Raw genomic sequence first — 15,133 nt, forward strand, 5'->3', positions numbered from 1 at the left:
AGGCAGAGAAACACTATGCACAAATAGAGAAAGAGGCGTTGGCAGTCACATGGGCTTGCAAAAGGTTAGGATCATACATTCATGGCCTGAGATTCAAGTTGGAGACAGACCACAAGCCTCTGGTGCCGTTGCTGAGCACTAAAGCACTGGACGAGCTGCCACCCAGAGTCCTGAGGTTTCGTCTGAGGCTGATGAAGTTCACATTCGACATCGTGCATGTCCCGGGAAAGAGGCTAATAACGGCAGACACCCTGTCAAGAGCGCCAGTAAAATACATGCCGACACCGGATGAACTGAACAATGAGACAGAGGTCAAAGTGTTTGTGGACACTGTGATTTAGAGCCTGCCAGCTACAGCACCGAAGCTAAAAGAAATCCAGCAGAAACAACACATAGACCCAATCTGCGCCAGACTCATTCAGTACTGTCAGTCTGGATGGCCTGAGAAACATGCATTGTCTCCTGAGCTGAGACTGGCCAGAGAAGGACAACTTCACTGTGGCTGGAGAGCTACTGTTGAGAGGACAGAGAGGGGTAATTCCACAAACCATGAGATGGCCATTAGGGTCTCCACAACTACCATCTGAAATTCTAAGACAAACAGACATAAAAATAACAGAATAACTTTAATTACTCACTTTAGTTACCTTTTTTTTTTAAATTAAATTAGTTTAATCCTTTTAAATACCTCCTTTCTTTTATCCATCATGGCACAGTTTTACACCCTCTTCCTAGTTCTTGAAGAATGAAATTAATGTTAAGTTTTAAACATTTTCCAATTACAACAAGTCTTTGCCTTATTACAAAAAGTATGTGGCATTCTGTCTGCGTTTAGATACGTTGTAGTTTGATTTGGTTGTACATATCAAGTAACATCTCTCTTCTTTTTAAAATAAAGGTATGGTCCAAAGGTTTTGTTTTGGTCTGTCAGGGACGTTTCTGGGTTTCAATGTTTTCCTTCCAGCCAAGCCACGGAGGCAAGCGACGATCAGTGGCATATGTAAATTTTGCTGTGTGAACGCACGCTCCTGATTGGCTGGCTGCTTTCTGCTGTTTATATAATTTTATGGTTTACTTTTTTCCTCCAGTGCATTTCAATGGGTGTCAATTAGACATGGATTTGCACTATGGCAGGGGTTAGACTGTAGAGTAAATATAAAAGTTGTTTAACTAAATATAGTTCTCCATCTTCTGATTGAATTGGAGATTGAGTATTGTTGTTTTTCCCCAAACTTGCTGGTTGACCCCAAAAATCCTGAAGGTGTAAAGCCCACCAAATAAACAGTAAATAAACCCGTTATTTAAATATACGTATTGCGCCATCCTATGATCGGATCGTTGATCGGAAACTCAAATTTTTTAACTCGCTGAACGGCGATTGTGATCTACCCCAAAAATCCTGATCGTTTAAAGCCTAGATTTGTTTTTGTGTTTTTGGATTTGGGTTTGCTATAACTTTTTTGTTTTTTGGTTGTTTTGTTTTTTGTGATAAAAAAAAAATTTGATTTGCTGTTGTTTTCCGTTCCGTCTGTTTTTTCTTTTATTTGTGTTTGCGATTGCCTGTTATTTTTTGTTTAGTTATTTGTTTTTGCAATTTTTTATTTGCTGTTGTGTTCCGTTTTTGTGTTTTTTGATTTGCTGTTGTGCTCAGTTTTTTGCGTTCTTCATTTCAGGGCCACCGTACAAAATTCATAAAAACATTATTTTAAAATCTGTGCGGCAAATATATAGCAGGTTAGCGTTGTCACTAGGCAATTATTCAAGGGAATAGAAATGGCATTGACAGGTCTCCTACCAAGAAACCAGTTAATCAGAAGGGTGTGACATAAACATTGGAATAAGCATGGCAATAGTACAGGAGTGCATTAGAAAGTTGTTGGTACAACAGTGGAGTCAAGCCTCATATTGATTTGTGTCCATGACAAATATAACATTCATGACCATGGTCACACTTTTGCATCTGTCTGTAACATGCATGACAGCTCATCCGGAAAGTATTGTAATGATTTGAGACTATGAGCAGTGAGGGAGATCTTTGATAAATCATCTCAATTTGAATGTTTTTTTTTTCTTCAATCAAGGGCACACTCTTCATTTGGGTGATATTGTTGCGCAGAGTGCAACCATTCTTCTTTGTGATAATTCCATCAAAGGAAGGTCATCCACCAGCTGGAGCAGACTACGTCACGGGTTTGTTGAAAAGGTCAAAACAACAGAGTTATAAAGGTTAACGTCCTGCGGCGACGGAATACAGCAGAGCAGATGGTCCTGTTTTTTGTTTTTTAAATTCTGGCCTTTTATTGCACCTTTTTGTAGGCTATGCATCCATGCCACGTATACATGGGGCCTATGGCTGTTATCAGAGGCCAGCACGCTCTCTCAAACAAACAGCTCTCACTGCATGTCTTGTTTCTTCAAATTCAAATTTGCATCTCTGGCTGCGGGCTTATAAGACCATAGCCACTAAAAGCTCCTGTAGGTTCCAGTCCGTGTCTTCCTCCCTCCTTGACTCAAACGTCTATCAGTCTATTTACACAAGGTGTAATGTTGGAAGACGAGTACTGCTGTTTACGAGACGTCCCTGAACGCCACATACAACGGTTGCGCGCGTACACACGCACACACACACACACATTCATGTGGCATACACACACAGTCAGAGGAGGAGCAACATTCAGTAACTTTCTGCTCGCCTCCAGTTTTTTCCACAGAGGCAAGTGTAACATGGAGTACATGAAGAGTGTTCATCCACATCACTGCATACACCTAAGGTAAGATTCCACAATAAATTTTGCAGGTAAGGGCACTTAAAAAAATTAAATAATTAAACATTATTGTTGGGAGTGTGTGTTATTTTAGAAATGATGTCCATATAGTTGTGATAACTAATTGTGATGTTCGGTCTTTTGGTGGAACTTGTTTGCAATATTTGTTCTGCATGTATTACCCCAAAATGATATTTTAATGCCTTACTTTCTTATTGTATACTGACCAATGGAGTGCCGTGACAAATCATCACCGCACGAAATTATCCAATTTCATGTAATTTGTCATAACATTATTATTTATTCACTGCGAAAATGTTTTTATTCATATACTGTAGCTATGCCAGTGATATATACTTGAGGGACGAGATCAACTAAATATTCTTCCATTAAATGACAGAAGTACAATAAACCTGTGTATCGACTTGTTTCCATTCATAAAACAGAAAAAGTCATGGCTTCTGCTTTGTGTTCAATTCATTTCACACAGTTAAGTCAATTTGAGTAAAATGAGACAAGATCATCAATTTCAATTCTTGTAGCATTTTTGTTTGGTGGCGTGCATGCTGTGAGATTTTTGTAATGGAAAATGTTTTCCTTGGCTCAACAGAAGTTGGTAAACAACACTGCTCTCCCTAGTGCCCTTACTAGAGGGTGACACAGAAAAAAGGGAACTTTTTAACAATCCGATAAAACCTTACCAAGAGTGATGGAAGAAAAATATTTTATTTTATTAAAACATGCCATTTACAATCAAACAATGATGGAATCCCAGCTATCCCAGCTGAGATGTTGCAGCGTTCAATGAGGAATCTCAACAACATATTTCAATGGATTCGTACAGGAGGATGTCGTTTAAAAAGAAAAAGAAAATTCCAACATTGTTTCTTAGATGACACGTTTTAAGGTTACAATTACTATGAATAATTGGATTGTTAAAAAGTTCTCATTTTGTTGTGTCACCTTGTATATCCCACAATGCATCTTGAAAAGTAGTGAACAATCGATGGCTACTAGAATAATTGACACTGTCCCCAATTGATTTTTATTTTCACAAAGATACTTCAAGATGGGTGTAACTCTCTAAACTTCTATTAGATCGTGTTATGGGCAATGACTAAATGAAGCTCTTACCCTCACTTAATGTCCGTTTGTCGGCAGCAAGATGATACGAAATAGCGGCAAAGCAATACTTTTATAATGGACTGGGCACAAAAACAGCAAAAACTCAACTTGATTTACAGAGCACTTTTTAAAAAACAACCCCCGCTTAAAGGATAACTCAACACCAAATCTACTTTTTTTTGCTGATAAACTGTATAAACTGGTGTCTACAAAAGCTGTCTACATGTCGTGGTCATTATTTTGACACTTGAGTGCATGTTTGTTTAAAGCTTGAATTTGGTGCAAAAACCATGTGTTTGGCGGCATCTTCCGGTAACATACTGGGATAAACTCAATTTGGCTGTTTGTCCTCTCATTACACGAGACAATTGTTCCGCATGACGTAGTCGCCCTCGCCACCCACCGGCTCATTCTCATACACGCCTCCTTAAACGGCTTCTTAGTAGTGATGGGCATGACAGTTCTTTTAAGTGAACTGAATCTTTAGAATAATTTCATTAAAATGATCCGTTCGAAAGATTCGTTCATCGAATCGTTCGTCTACGCAAACCCCCCTTTAAGCCGTCCATCCATCATCTACCGCTTATCCGGGGTTGGGTCGCGGGGGCAGCAGCTTTAGCAGGGAAGCCCAGACTTCCCTCTCCCCAGCCACTTCAGCCAGCTCCTCCGACGGGATCCCAAGGCGTTCCCAGGCCAGCCAAGAGACGTAGTCTCTCCAGCAGGTCCTGGGTCATCCCCTGGGCCTCCCACCGGTGGGACATGCCCGGAACACCTCCCCAGGGAGGCGTCCAGGAGGCATCCAAACCAGATGCCCGAGCCACCTCGACTGGTTCCTCTCAACGCGGAGGAGTAGCGGCTCGACACTGAGTCCCTCCCGAATGACCGAGCTTCTCACCCTATCTCTAAGGGAGAGCCCGGCCAGGAAATTAATTTAACACATTTTTTACCCCCTTTAAGTTTAAGTTAAGTTTAACCCCCTAATTGCAAATCTTAGTGAGTGGTGGAGCAAGAATCTGACTTCCTGTTGAGTTATCCTTTAAGAAAGTTCGGTATGCTACATAATAATGATTGAACATAAAAGATGAAACCGCAATAGTTAAAAAATTCATAAATATTGTTTCCTAATATGCCCTGCTATTGGCTGGCAACCAGTTCAGGGTGTATCCCGCCTATTGCCCGGAGCCCACTGGGATAGGCTCCAGCACCTCCGTGACCCTTGTGAGGAATAAGCGGTTAAGAAAATGCAGCGCCTTCCCTCCCCTGCGTTATTACATCAAACTGTCACAGTCCTTCTGTTGACTGCCTGCCGTGTATCAAGTGGTCAGAATCTTCAGAAGAGAGAAGAAACTAGTCAGGTTTCCATCCAAATGTTTTGAAATCTTTATGCGAATTTTGTGAAAATGCGCAAAACGGACATGCGACTTATGCCCGTTTCCATCCGCTCTTCTTCTGCGAATATGCGCTGCGAGATGACATTGTAGTGACGAAACTTTTGGACAATGGGGAGTTCCAGGTTGGAATGTTGGTTTTGACGGACTGAACGGAAGTAGTTTGTCTAGTTGGCTACCTTCCCGCATGTAAGTGAAGTGTGTCGTTACAATAAGAGCTGATGTTAAAAAAGCAATCTAAAATTGCAGTGTTTTTTTCTTTAATTAATTATAAAAATAATCGTGTTTCTTCGTCTCCCCAAACACTTTATTTTACTTTATCATCCGCCATTTATTGTGACTACAAACGTGCGTGTGACCGTAGTATCGGTCAAAACGTGCGACGTATATCCGGTCTTGTAGTCGCTTATTTGCAAAACCTGTGCTTCTCTACCTTGTTCCCTCGTGTCTATCAATCAGCTCCCTCAGCCACTTGTGTCATGTCCAGGTGTTTCTAATTGTCTCTTTAGTCTGCTTGTATTTGGTTCTTTGATTCTGTTCAGTCTTCGTTGTCTTCGTTGTCTTTTGCCCTAGTTAGCCTAGTGTGTTTTGCTTGTTACTTGTATCTATCTGCTTCTTGGTCTTTTGTTAATTTAGTAGTTTTAGGTTCCTGGTACCTTGTTTGCCTTTTGTTTTAAAATAAATAAATAAATAAATAAATTAGAAAGAAGATATTGTTACTAAATTAAAAGATCCACAAATATGAGGGGAATCACGGCATGAAGCAATATGCTGATTCAGCAAAAATATTTTCTGTTTTCGGGGTATTATTAGATTTTCAGCACCAGCCAAATTGTGTTAATTAACATGTATTTTTTAATGTAAGTAATATATCATAGCACATCTGGCGCTTTGTTTGTATTCACTTGGGAAAATCTGCTGCTCTCAAAACAAAATAATGTTAATGATGACTGATTCCCAGTACAGCTAAAATGTTAATCTTTTGATACTGAGCCCAGGAATTCACCATTGTATCCGAGAAATCCCCTGAATTGCGTGCAGGAAATTAAATGACTGAAATAAAGTTATGTCTCTTAATCACCACTGCTGGTTTGTTGCTGCAGCTGCTTCTCCTTTTGCTGCTTTCGTTTCATTCACAACAGTGTGCATCCACTATTTTAACCGAGACTCTGTAACGAATTGGCCTCCCCCCACACACAGATTCGCACCTAACTCCCCCACCACCATGTTCTGTGAAGCCAGAACTCAAGCATATGTGAAATTTCGCAGTTTCAGAGCAGGGACACACTGAGCTCAAAATCAGTAAAACAAACGTTGCTAAGGTCTCCATTAATAGCGAGGAGGATCTTCTGGAGCAGTTCAAAATAAATATTTATCAATAACAATGACAAAAATGGCAACAAAGTACATCGTACTCACCTGGGATGTTATTAAACGTATTCATGTGTGCAAATTGCTACAGACGGGTTTTGCAGCCCTAGATGATTGCAACAACAGTTTTGCTCTGACCAACCAATCAGAGGACAGAAAAATGCTCATGTATCAAGAGTTAGCCGCTGTGGGGATTAATTTGAAATGTGATTGGTTAAAGAAACAGTCAATTTGTCCAATTTTTGTGTAACAGTCGTACTCCTGGCTCGCTGTCGCGTGCAGCAGAGAGGCTCTGGCTTGCAGTAAAGCGACACACTTTACAATCAATGCGCATCCGAGAACAAAATAAAAGCCTTCAACGTCGTGAAAAGCAGTCACTTCATGTTAAAAATGAGAACGCTCTTAATATGAAAAGAACACAACGACCTTTGATGGTTCGTTTCCAGTTAAGTTACGTCATTTTACAATGTGCATCCGTATTGAACTTAACAAAGTAAAAACATTAACCGTTGTGCAAAGGAGTCACTGTAACACAATTTAACAGTAATAAATTAAATAACAATGCATATATTTGTGAGGACTGGGGTCAAGTTGTATTTTAAAGTTTTTAAAATGTGCAGAATTTCACAAGTTGCTAATGTTAAAAATTAGTCGGCTCTTAATATGAAAAGATAAATGCATTGAGCTGTCTTACAAATGCAAATATGCCATGTAGTGACAGAAAAATGACCAACACAAAGCAATGTCACACTTTTTTACAGTACAGTACATATTTTTAATTTTAAAACAATTTTATAAATTGTTATGAAATTACTGTATCAATGACTAAAAAATGCAACCATATTTCTATTTGATTAACATTTCTTCCCACTTTTATGTTAAGAGTATGATTTTTTTATGTACATTTTATTGTTAATTTAGATATAAATTGAGATAGAAGATGTGCAATTAATTTGCGCTTAATCGTGAGTTAATTATTGAAACGTGATTAATCAAAAATAAAAATGTTAATAGCCTGAGATCCCTACTTTCAAACATGCACTAAATTGTCAAAAATAATGACCAGGACATGTAGACGGCATTAGTAAACACCAGTTTATACAGTTTATCAGCAAAAAAAAAAGTTTATTTCGTGTTCAGTACACCTTTAAGCTGATTTTTCAGGAATGTGTACTTCATATGAATATTTATTTTTCTGACAATTATTTGTTTTACTTTTACTCCTTATGTTTGAAAACTACTGTACTTAGTTGTCCTTTGTCACACAAAAAAAGGCCCACTAACTTTTTCAACCTCTGATGAAAATAGAGAGCAACAATGTCAAACAGAAGTTGAAATTTTGATTGGGGTTATATATAGCAGGAAAAAAACAGACATGACAGAGCAGTGATATGGAGGAACGTGAACCCAAGAGCATTAATAACAGCGTAATTTTTTTTTAAGAAATAAGAAAGACACACTCAACTTTACCAACAAAATACAGTTAGCTTAAAAAGTTTATCTAAATCAATTACATTTTTCAACTTGCATTTAAAAAATATGTTATGTTATTATAATGTTCAAACTACTAAACTTTTTTGTTTTTAGCCAATAGTTTGAACATTAAATACCTTGTCTTAAGTGTATTCAATTAAATACTTCATGTTAAAAATTAGTCTGCTCTTTATATGAAAAGAAAAATGCACTGAGCTGTCACCATTGTCTTACAAACACAATTCTGCCATGTTGTGAAAGAAAAATGACCAACACAAATCAATGTCACACTCGTTTTTTTACAGTACAGTACCTATCTTTAATTTTAATGAATTGTTATGAAATTAATCGACTAAAAAATTCAACCATTTTCCATATTTCCCAGTTTTATGTTAACAAGAGTATGAAAAATGTGATAATTTTTTTTACACTTTATTATAAATTTAGATATAAAGTGAGGTATAAAATGTGCGATTAATTTGTGATTAATCGTGAGTTAATTATTGAAGTCATGCGAATAACTATGATTACAATTTTTAATTGACACCTCTAGTGTATGTATATATATATATATATATATATATATATATATATATATATATATATATATATATATATATATACACAGTATATATAATGATTGAATCATTATATATACACAGTATATATAATGATTGAATCATGCTGTTGAATTAATTTGTAAAATTGTTATGTTGAAAACGTTTTGACTGCTTGCTGTCATTCATTTTGTGTTGATCAGGGGCAGACATCATAAGTTCTTTCTGTCCGTTTTTTTTTTTTTTTTTAAAGAGTCAAATTAAATTTTGAATTGAATTGTAAAGGGCATTTTGATGAGAAATACTGATTGATATATGAGTAAACTCATTTATGAGCTTGTTCACGGAAATAATGTAACTTTTAAATGAGAGTACTACTGCATACCCCCCCCCCCCCTTTTATTTTTAACATTGTAAGTCATTTGTTGAAATTGGTAACTGTCAACACACAAATTGGTTTTGACCTGTGGAGTTTCCCAGGGGTATATCCTGGGACCTCTATTTTTCAATATCTACATGCTCCTTCATTCAGTTTTTTTTTTCCAGCTAAATTCAGACAAAATTAGAATCTTTGTGGCCCACATAAACCAAGTGAAAGTGTCAGCAGTCACCTTGAATATCTTACCCTAGAACTTAGGGCTATTATTGGACTCAAATCTGAATTGTACAGGCCATATTATTTATACTGTACATATACACTCTAAAAATTGATTGGTTAAAAAAAAACTACCAATCTAGTTGGTTAAGCTCATATTGGCTTGATTAACCAATAAATTGGTCAGACATTGACCAGTCCGGGTGGTTACGGGCATACAAATTTTATTGGTTAGCCAAACAACCAAATATATTTATTATATCAATTTATTGTATTTTAAATGTATTTTTAAGTATTATGTGATAATATATATATATATATATTGTGTTTAAAAATGTGTGTCTAGATAGGTCACTAGGCGTGACCAGCTCAGTGTCCTACTGGTAGAGTGTCTATCCAAAGACTCGGAGGTTGTGGGTTCGATCCCTGGTCATACCAAAGACTATAAAAATGGGGCCCATTTGCCTTCCTGCTCGACACTCAGCATTATGGGTTGGAATTGGGGGTTTAGATCACAAAATGATTCCCGCTCCCTCAAATGCAAAGAGCAACGATGTCAATGTAAATTTATTTCAGCCAATGCTAAAAAATGGTGGGTGGCCTCAACTCTTCAATCCACTCTACTGGGTAGAGATAATTAACCTGACCATGGGTAAAAGTAACCCAATGTGGTAAAAATCCACAGCTACAGAGTGAGTGGGTTAGGAAAACAAGGCAGCATTTTTATTGTATAAGACTTTGTAAAGCAATTCATCATCGCTACATCCTACTGTAGGCCAGTATAGTGTATTTTGCTGCTTTAACCTGTACATCTGCTAGATCTTTTAGCATGTGTTTTTTATCCCTGTCAGGGAAATCACCCTGACTAACAAATTAACTAACAAAGAAATTCCATTTAATTCTGTACTCATTAGTGACTTAGTCGAAGTGAGGACAGACGATCAAATTTGCCGTTCAGTACACCACTGCCATTTACGTCCCGGTCACTAATAGCGAAAATCTGCACAACTGATGCCCATTAAAAGTGCATTGAGAAGAAAAAAACAACCTTAAAACAGTCTTGAATAAGTGTGAATATATCGTTAATGTGTTTTCCACTAAAATATTTCACAATTGTCCTTACAAGTCTAGTGCACTGGCCCTCGATGATGTGAACATTTCTCCGTCTTCTCATTGTTTGCTCAGAGCAAAACTTGTTGGCCAACTTGGACAAACAAAACACGTCTGTTGTGATCTGCACACCTATTACATTTTGTTACTTGTTAAAAGCCCTGATATGCGCCCCGTGCACGCACACACTTAACCTAGCTGTCTCTCTCACGTGAACTAGTGATGGGCATGACAGTTTTTTAAAGTGAACTGAATCCGTTCAAAAGATTATTTCATCGAAACGTTCGTCTACGTTGAGTTGCATTGTGAAAAATACCCTTTTGCCTTCTGGTAATGACAACAGTCAGTCTTATTCATTCTCATGCCGTTGGTCTGTTTGGTTAAAATTGGTCTATTTATTTACTAATTGTAGCATAATGCCTAGAAAGGAGAAACTGAAAAGGGAAAAAAGAAAAAGAGCTTTACAGCAAGCAGCCAAGGGAAAGCATATCTCTGCTCTCTTGGATGAAATCAAAGACACATGAAGATGAAAAGTCAGAGTCAAGACCAGAGAGTCATGTTAACAAGCAGCACCTTTTAAAGCTCCCATTTTAAATTTGATTTGCTCCTTAAGGTTAATTTTATTGAAAAATCTTAAAAGCTGTTCACATTTTATTTTTGAAGTGGTTTGTATTAAATCAGCAGGCATGAAACTATTATTAGCTAAATTATTAGCTATTATTTTGTACAAACCATAACTCTAAGTTATTTCTATGCTACAAGTCTTGCAATCATGTTGCCCTAATAGGCTGTTATTAAAACTAGTAAAATATTATTATTATTATTATTATTATTATTATTATTATTATTATTATTATTATTATTATTATTATTATTATTATTATTTGTGTGTGTAATGTTTTGTTTGTTTTTTAACTTGTATTGACAATTCCGAACATCCGGGCATTTCTGACACTTCCCCAATGCAACACAATGCAAATGGTTCCTTTATTAAGGTGAACGCAAATGGTGGATTGGAATGCTTTTGCCTGTGACTATCATACAAGTCACACCGATTGTTATAGTAGTCAAACAACATCTCATCACATTTTTAAATCAAAATAATCCTCACAAATCAAATTACATTAATAATGCTTTTCAATGAGCGGATAGATTTCGTTCACTAAAAGACCAAATTGACCGCTATCTTGACTCATGACGTCATCTTGGAATTGTCAATAAGGTATTCCATATGCGCAAAAGTGCCCTTTTTCCCCGGGAGCACTTGACCCCCAAAATGTCTGTGCACGCCACTGCAGGTGGGTCTGTAATATATCCCACATTGTTCCACTGTAATAACAAAGAGGAAATCATACAATTTCACATTTACAACCAGCCTCTTTAGCACCATAATTTACAAAAATTGGAACATCTATGTCCAGTCTGAAAAACATGCTCATGTGATATCCATACATCTACCCAAAACAGAAACCAGGTTATTGAGTATACTGTACATGCAGGCCATAGTTAACACACACACTATCACACATAATTCCAAGTGTGGACATCCCATTGACATTATGCATTTCCTAGCCCCTTACCCTAATCTTAGCCATCCTAACTGATCCTAATTGGCCTAATCCTAATCCTAACCCTTCCCTTACCCTAACCCCAACCAAAACCAATTCTTGACCCTAAAAAAGAGGTCTTGAGTTGTGAGAACCGGCCAAAATGTCCCCACAAAGCACCTGTGGTTCCCACAATGATAGTAAAAAACTGCAATATGGTCCTCACAAGATTACACATACAAGAACACACACACAGTTGTTAGTAGTCTTGCCACAGAAAAGACTTGCAATACATCTGTGATGAGTAAGTGATGGAGTAATGAAGTTTCACAGGGTTGTAAGAGCAGGAAGGAAATGTCTCTCAGGCACAGTATGATGTTATCATGTGGCCTAATGGAGCCACTTACAGGCTCAGACTTTACATTGATTTTATAATGAAAATACATTGCTTTGTTGCATTGTTAGGTAAGACATATTTGGCAGTTAAAAAAATTAAAAAAATAATAATAATAGAATCACCTCAACCCCTCTGCCTCTATGTCAAATTGAAACAAATCAATCCTTTGTCAAAATGTCATTTTGATGATAAAATGATACCCACTTGCATCATATGAATACACTCTCAGATCAGCAGCACCACACTAGTCTACTTTATACAAAACACAGCAGACTACACTTCCACAGAAGGCACTTTTTCACAACCAAAAGCTTAAATACTAATTACAAAATCATCACTTTACAGTAGTGTCTTTTCCATGGCCTCAAAGCAAAAAAAAATAAAAAATCCTCTATAGGATTTAGAAATGGTGAGGGCAAGTATACAACCTCATATTGATCATGGTTGGTGAACCAGTTCTGGACCAGAGCAGCCCGATGGAAATTAACATTATCCCAGACAACAACAAACCTGGGCTGCTCTGGTCTATCTTTTACAACTTCATCATGAAGTGCATCTAGAAATGTGATTATCTGCTTGCCCTTGAAGACTTATGGCGGCACACAATGTTTTCTAGTCGGAATATCCTTATAAAGGATTTAACCGTGAAACGCCCTATCCACACGAAAGCCCGTTTCAATGTATCCGCACAAGTTTCTTACCGTTTGGGCAGTTTGTCCACACGGCGACGCCGTTTTGGAGCTTGCAACCGATCACTTTTGGAACTGGGCTCCAGAGTGGAAAGATTTCAAAACGCACGTACAGTCCAATGTGAACACCATATGCGGGATACTCCTACAGTGAGGGTCGCAGCTCGATGATGACGTTTTGTCATAGTTTGATGACGTATCTCCAATTCTCACAAACCACCAGTCTGGCGGATAGCCATGTCGTAGTTGTTTTGCGCAACCTCCTTAGCCTTTACAGCAAAATATTTTGCGTGATGTTGTTCTTGAATCACCCGCCATTGTCACTTCTCCTGTATTCGTCTCACTGATCTGTATATACGCCCGTGCAAGCTGTTAAAGCGACAGGGCGGCCATCTTACGCCTTGGGCACGAATCACCCCCCCCCCCCCATACTATCACAGGTGCTGACTTTTGAACTTAGTGCTGATAACAATCCAGATGGCACTTTTCCTTTTTGGCCTGGAGGGTAAAATGTTCATGGTCAAGAAAAAAACAATTGTACAGTGGACTCGTCATACCAGAGCACATTTTTCCTCTAGTAATCTGTTTCCCTGAGGAATGTATCAAACAGGGTTTTTATTATTATTATTATTATCCATCCATCTATGCATCCATCTACTTAACCGCTTAGTCCTCACAAGGGTCACAGGGGGCGCTGGAGCCTATCCCAGCCGGCTTTGGGCAGTAGGCGGGGTACACGCTGAACTGGTTGTATTATTATTATTATTATTATTATTATTATTCTTTCCTAGTCTCTGTACTGTCTGTCTACTCTGTAGTTTAGTTAATTGAATAGAGGTTGAAAAAGATTAGCAAATCATTGTATTCTGTTGTTATTTAAGGTTGTTTTATACAATGTCCCAACTTCAATGTAATTTGGGTTTGTACACTAAAGGCACACAACTTTGAATTCCGACTTGCAGTTATTAAAAAAAAACGTTTTATTAATATGAAAATGTTTTTATGTCCAAAACATTCATAAGGTATATTAAAGAAGCATTGTGGACTTGGTCACTTTTTTCCTTGCAACTGCCACTTCTGGCCTAAAGTGTAACTGCAGTCTCTGTGTAAAGCTCGTGCATGGCGCCACTCCCCCACCTTCCCCCTTCAAGAATCTGTGGCATGTTCGGCGCGAGCACTCCACACTGAAGGGAAGATACATGCTTATAGGTGCAGTCTTTGTAAAAAAAAAATCAGGGCTCTTTGTACTCATCTGGGCATTACAGTTTTTTTCCCAATTGCAGCACTAACAAAACACTAAAATGACATGCATAAGCACAATTATTAAAACTGACACAAAGAGAGCAAAACCTCTTCTCAAGTCTCCAACACTCTTTGGATAGTTGAGGATAAATGGCAGCCCGCGTCCAGCCATACCCGTCAGTCGTTTTTTTCCTCATCTCAATTCCTGTTTATCATTGTGTTCCGACGTGATTTCCTCTCCAGATTGCTCAGCTTTGTAGCCGAGTCCATTCCCATTCTCGTCGTGGCGATGTTGGATGCAGCTAGGTCACTCTTCACCTGTGACATGTCATCACAGGCCTTGTACAGGCCGGCTTGTACTCCAGTAATAGTGCTCAAAGCCACAATGGCCATTTCCACTGCCTTTTTTTTTGCCCACCCTGCATTTTCCTGACCATCAGATGAAGCCAGAGGGCTCCAATCCCTAGCAAAAGAATCCCAGCCACAAGCGTGACGAACAGGTAGAGATTTTCGGCGTTTTCAAATTCGAGTGAGGCTAGACACAGCGGCCGTCATCTTCCCCAGCTATCTTCTGCATATCCAGACATGAAAGTTCCTTCCGGACATGAGGGTTGGCCAGGTCCAGTTCTCATTGTAGAGAAGATCTTGTCCAGAGCACTTAAAGACCAGTTCACTAGTTCCAAGTTGATGGACAGGCTAGAGTCAATACTTATTTCAGCAGTCAGGACAGTCAGGACAGCTGCTATTCCCAAGTGGCGTAACAGTTCCCAAATGACTATCAGTCCTTGAACAAAGATATCACATTTAGCTATGTTTTGTTTACGGTTCAGGGTTTTCCCCCAGATTTGGACCTTACATGCAAATGCCATCATAT

At 38.2% G+C, this 15,133-nt stretch overlaps 1 protein-coding gene across 1 annotated transcript in view; it reads left to right on the forward strand.

Moving 5' to 3' along the window:
• The first annotated feature begins 2,649 nt into the window (after window positions 1–2,649).
• LOC147176445 (muscarinic acetylcholine receptor M2-like) overlaps window positions 2,650–15,133 on the forward strand; it is a 47,170-nt gene continuing 34,686 nt past the window's right edge. The window contains exon 1 of the mRNA XM_086073150.1: window positions 2,650–2,771. The gene's annotated coding sequence lies outside the window, so the exon portion shown is untranslated. The remainder of the gene's footprint in view (window positions 2,772–15,133) is intronic.

Source organism: Leptonotus elevatus, chromosome 4, assembly GCF_054856555.1.
Source record: "Leptonotus elevatus isolate MCC_2025b chromosome 4, RoL_Lele_1.0, whole genome shotgun sequence".
Classification (NCBI taxonomy): domain Eukaryota; kingdom Metazoa; phylum Chordata; class Actinopteri; order Syngnathiformes; family Syngnathidae; genus Leptonotus; species Leptonotus elevatus.